Raw genomic sequence first — 6,000 nt, forward strand, 5'->3', positions numbered from 1 at the left:
AAGATTGAGAAGTCGGCCAAGAATGTATAGTGACCAGATTCTTGCAAAATGAAAAACCAACAAAATAGGGTGATATAAATGCTCAGCAAAGAATAGGAAAAATTGTCTCATTTTTTATCTTCCATAATTATACAGAGTAAGAACGTGTGTTGACATGAGAGAAATCAATTTTGCTACACCCAACCAATGCATGTTGTATCAACAACTAAAGAGTTGCATGGGCATTAGACTTTTTAATGCAACTATGATCCCATTTTACTTATTGTACTTTGCATCTCTCATCACAACCATGGGATTTGTGAGGCCAAGCATCTCCAATGCACTGCTTGCTGCCTACTGAAATCTTTCTCTCGTCTGCTCTAGGCCTGCTTTACAATTCATAGTGAGGTCTCACTTTTGGTTTGTTTGGTCTTTAATATCCACATCATGTTGAGGTTCATGCCGACCGCCTATCACTAACACTTCACTTATTCTTTGGATAATATAGAAGAATAAGGAGCGATGAGAAATCTTCTCACCAAGAGCTCCATGAAACAACGGCTCTTGGTCTACTGCACTACACCACACTCGCACGCATGCACCCCCGCATAGCACTCACACGTGGTATTAGAGCTACGACGCCTCCCCTGTCCACTCCCGATGGAGTGTGCGCAAGCTATCAAACAAGATAAGGTTTCGAGCATTAGCGTGCAACAGAGAAAGTTTTGAGATCTTGAGTGTGGAAAATTTGCTACACAGTGAGCTCCTGTGCTTAGAAACAAGGGAAGGTTGGAGTACTAACAACATAGTAGAGCTTGGCAAGGAAATCTTTAGCAAAGCAAGTAATGCTAAGTGAGTTTACAGAGCAATGTTAAAGTCTGCAATAGATAGCATTGAAGTTTTTTGACAAAGAGCACGTTGGCTACTGTGTAGTAGCGCTACAGATACAAAGAGAGCAAGAGAGAGCATGAACTCTCGTGTGTTTCCAAGCAGCAAGAGAAGATTTAGCAAAAAGCATGTGCATGTACACGCACACTTGTGCACACACACACACACCTTGCAAAGTAGAGTGAGAAGCAAGAGCCAGTTTCTTTTGGCATCGACATCTTCCTTAGCCGGACTCTCTCTTGCTTAGCCGGACTCTCTCTCTCTCTCTCTCTTGGAATTGGAGAGAGAGCAAAGGGGATGATTTCAACACACTCTCATATCAGCATGGTATCCCTTCTTACACACACACACAAATCAGCCCACCCGCCTTCTTCTTACACACATACACTTTTCGATTGACTCTCATCCGCATCGACATTGACGAGCAGGTTTTTTGAAACACACAAGATTGTGCAGTTATGTATGTTTTCTATGGCTTACATGATGTTGAGGAACATCTATCTTTTGATGAGACACAAAATTCAAAAAATGGGATGGCTACCATGCAATCAAAATATGATGCACTTATAGAAAATGACACATGGACATTATGTGATTGACTCTTGGCAAAAAGGCCATTGGTACAACGTGGGTTTACAAGTTGAAACGCAAGTCGGATGGTGAGATTGATCGCTATAAGGCTCGACTTGCTGCAAAGGGTTATGCACAACAAAAATACATAGATTATGAAGAGACTTTTGCTCCCACTTGTCCTATGACTACTATGCATTTCCTACGTGCATTGATAGCTCATTTTGGTTGGGATGTACTGATTTCTTGAATGGTGACATTGATAACCAAAAATAACATGCCATATGGGGTGGCCTCTAGACCACACATAGCCTGAACATCCCCAAGAATCATCTCAAGGTAGGAATAATCCTATAGGTAGAGAGGGGCACCACCTAGCATAAGTGCGGCTAGGACGCAGACATACACGACCTAGGGTAGCAAAAGTGAAATTCCCTCTAGGTAACCAACATGAAATGGTGATATAGCAAACGTCCACATGTAGAAAATCCCTAGTCAACAGTTAGGAGTGTGTGTTCGAGGGAGGTATGTGACAAGGCTGGGATGGAGCTTACTGACTGATTGGAGAGGCCGCACGTGACGGAGCACAAGCAGAGTGATATACAAGAGACGAAACATCCCGCGAATATGGGAAAGAAAAACTAAGGAGAACCGAGAATGGACCCCAAAGATCAAGACAACATAGCACCCTTTTATTAGCGATGATGATACTTACAAATGGTGGTCTTGATGGTTACAAACCTGGCTCTTGGCACTAGGGATGCATGATGGAATGCGAGCACCGCCATATGGTGCATGGCAAAGTTGGAGTTAGTGGGAAGGTTAGGTCAGGGAAAACATCAAGACGATGCAGCCACCCACAACGTCAATCACTAACATCAACAGTGGCCCAAGGTAGCATGGTGTCGATGCATTCAATCCAAGCGTTCTCATGTTGCCTTGCGGGAGAGTAGTGACTACCTTATGTGCATGGAGTGGTCGTGAATAGTAACTCAACCATGGTGTGATGGAGAATGGGGAAAATAGTGATGTTGCCAATGCTAAAATGCCCAAGCTTGCAACTCAACATGATGCCATGAACTCTCTAGCTTGGGGTGCATTATGTGCTTAGTGGTGCTTACAATGTAGAGTGCATGGAGCTAGTGTATTCCTCCTTCACTTGTGTCCCTTTTGTGCTTAGCAGAGGCCTCTTTATATAGGCTTGAGAGGTGGTCCTTACCCAATGGTCCTTGCTAATATCCACTGGTCGCTGTAGAAGGTCTAGATGCCTCTCTAGTAAGAGAGAGAGAGAGAGAGAAGGTAGAGATAGAGAAAGAGGAAAGAGTGGGGTGGGGAGAGTTTTTTTTTTAACAATACACTAGCCACTAGCTCGGTTATTACGGAGGAGTGGAGGTCGAGGAATTTACAAGGGTTTTGTTGATGGTTTGGGTGGTCGGTGTGAGGTTTAAGGCTTTCGGAATTGGTATTTGTTGCGAGAAGCCGAAACGCTACGTATTGCTTACTCTTGGTGCCGGTCGGGGCATGCCTTCAGCGCCACTTCTTGTTTTGGTGTTAGCGACGCACGAGTTGGCCTTCTTTGTTCTCTTTGGCGTCGATGGTGATTATTTGTTTTTTATTTTTTCCGGTGCGTGCGTATATGCGTGTGCGTGTATGTGTGGATATGTGAGTATATATGCGTGTTTTGTATATATGTATGAATGCGTTTTGTGTTTATGTGTTGTGTGTACGTGCGTATGTGTATGTGCATGTGCGGTGTGTAGGAACGAGAGAGGGGGGTAATTTATAAATCATGTGTATATGCTATATATATGCTATATATATATATATTTTAATGTGCTTACTGTGCGCAGGGAAGCATAGCGAGGGAACGAGAGTGAGAGAGAGAGAGGGAACGAGGGAGTGAGGTAGGAGAGGGAGTGAAGGGTGTGTATGAGTGCGTGTGTGTGTGTGTTATGACTAAGAGGGAGAGAGAAATGTTTTATTTGCGCCTGCGGGCCTGAATCGGGAGGGCCAGAGAGAGGGTGTGGCGGTGCCTACGGGCTTGAGCACAGAGCGAGAGAGAGAGATAGTGAGGTGGCAAGGGGGGAGAAGGTGAGGGGGTGGGGTGTGGATAAGAGTAAGAGAGAGTGTATTATTTGGCTACGTCTGCACAGGCATGCGAGAGAGAGAGATGGTAGCAAGTTGTCAACAGTGAGATGGCAAGGGTGGGTGTGCATCTGTGTGTGTGTCGAAAAGAATAAGAGGGAGAGAGAAACTTCGTATGCGGCTGCCTGCCTTCAACCTGGCTGCCTTCGGGCCTGAGCGAGGAGAGGGAGAGAGAAAGAGAGAGAGAAGGGGGCCCGGGCTCTCCTGGCCATCAGCGAGCAAGGACGAAGGGGGGGATGAAGGGTCAATGTGGTGGAGTAAGGTAGGGAATTATTAGAGAGAGAGAGAGAGAGAGAGAGAGAGAGAGAGAGAGAGAGAGAGAGAGAGAGAGAGAGAGAGAGAGAGAGAGAGAGAGAGAGAGAGAGAGAGAGAGAGAGTATTATTTAGCTATCTTGTGGGCCGTTCACACCGCGCGAGAGAGAGATAGTGAGGGAAAGAGAAAGGAGGAGGGAAAGAAGAGAGAGAGAGAGAGTGGGGTCAAGGGAGTGAGGTAGGAGAGGGAGGGGGGTGGTTGTGGAAAAAAATGGAGGAGAACAGAACGACGGCTCATCATGGAAGAAAGTAATTCTTTCATGCTCCCTTAGGGTTTTGGCGGTAGTGATAATAAGGAAAAAAAAACGTTTTTTTTGTGGTTCTCTTTACCTCCGGCTCCTCAAATGGTGATTCATGCGGTTCTTGGTTTCAAAAACCAAGAACTTTAAAGTGTCAGTCCGGGCTAGAGGGCGGTGCGGCCAACCCGGTGTCATTAGCCTTCTCCCTAAGGTTAGGGGCATTCATGCCTCTCTAACTTATCTGTTTGATCATTGTCGTCGGAGGTGGAGGTTGATGGTGTATCCTCATCAGGAATGTCGATAGGTGGAGCCTGATCAAATCGAAGAAAATAAGGTTTGAGCCGCCAACCATTTACCCTGGTTTTATGAAGTTTGCCATCAGCTTCCTTAAGCTGGTAACTCCCATTGGCATACTTTTTCCTGATGATGAAAGGGCCCTCCCATTGACATACTTTTTCCTGATGCCATCAGCTTCTTTAAGCTAGTAACTCCCATCGGAGTAGGAGCTTCTTATCTTTGCGTGTGTTGAAGCGATTGTCATAGCGGAGCACCAACATTCCTTTCTTTAAATCTTTGCGCCAAAGATGCTGGTTGAAACTAATCCGTCTGTGCTCTGCCTGGGCTACATAATAATTGATTCCTTCTTCTCTGTCCAGCTGTAGTCTTTCCAAGTCGAGGATGTGATCTCTCAAATGCATGTTGGGCCATTGAAGCTGGCTGGCCATCACTCTGAGACTCTGTAGTTGCACCTCAATAGGTAGGATTTCCTCCTTGCCAAATACCAAATGATACGCTGTGAACCCCAAAGATGTACGGAATGAGGTTCTGTAGGCCCACAAAGCTGGGAGTAGATACTTATCCCAATCTCCAGGATGATTGTTAACCTGCTTGGTGATAATTTTACAAACCATTCCATTCACTTTCTCAACTAGGCCATTACATTGAGGGTAATATGGTGAGGAGTGCCTCCTTGTAATGGCAAGTTTTTGCATTAACTCTCCTACCAAGTCTGCTTTGAAACCTAGCCCTCTATCACAGATGATTCTAATGGTGTGCCAAACCTGCAGCATATGTGCTCATAGACAAACTTAGCTACCTTTATAGTTGTGATCCTAGTTGTGGCGATAGCCTCTACCCATCTAGTCATATAGTCGACTCCCATGATGATGTAAAACTTCCCTGAGTTGGCCCTAGGCAATGGTCCTATGGCATCTATACCCCATTTTTCAAATGGTCCATATGAAAGGATAGGTGCCTGTGGTTCAGGCATGAGTGACCTGGTGCCAACCTTTTGACACAACTTACATGTCTTACACCAGTGGTGTACATCACGGTTGAGGCTAGGCCATACAAAACCATCCTGCAAGATTTTCCTACTTGTTATATCTAGGGCAAAGTGACCACCACAAACACCATCATGACAACTGGCAATTACCCCCATAATTTCATTAGAGAGAGGGACCCTCCTGAGTATTTGGTCCTTACCCTTACAATAAAAACCGTCATTGATAAGCCGATACCTTGTGGCCTTGCGGATAAGCCATTGCTTCTATCCTTTTTTTAAATCCAGTGGAAATTCCCCTATTTCCAAAAAATGCATGATGTCAGGTAAGGCGTCACTACCTTGAAATAGAGGGAGCTTTAGCTTTATAGCCCCAACCACCACTTCCTATAGTCTTTCACTTGCTAGGGCATCCGCTTCATGGTTTTGAGCCCTTGGGATATGGTGTAATTGAACTTCTTCAAACTTACCCAACAAGGTTTTTACACAGCTTAAGTGAATCCTCAAGCTAGGATTCTTGCATGTCCATACTCCATTTACTTGCCTTACCAAAAGTAGAGCATCCCCAAATATGTTAAGGCGCTT

This window comes from Adiantum capillus-veneris, chromosome 4, assembly GCF_014529385.1.
Source record: "Adiantum capillus-veneris isolate H3 chromosome 4, ASM1452938v2, whole genome shotgun sequence".
NCBI lineage: Eukaryota > Viridiplantae > Streptophyta > Polypodiopsida > Polypodiales > Pteridaceae > Adiantum > Adiantum capillus-veneris.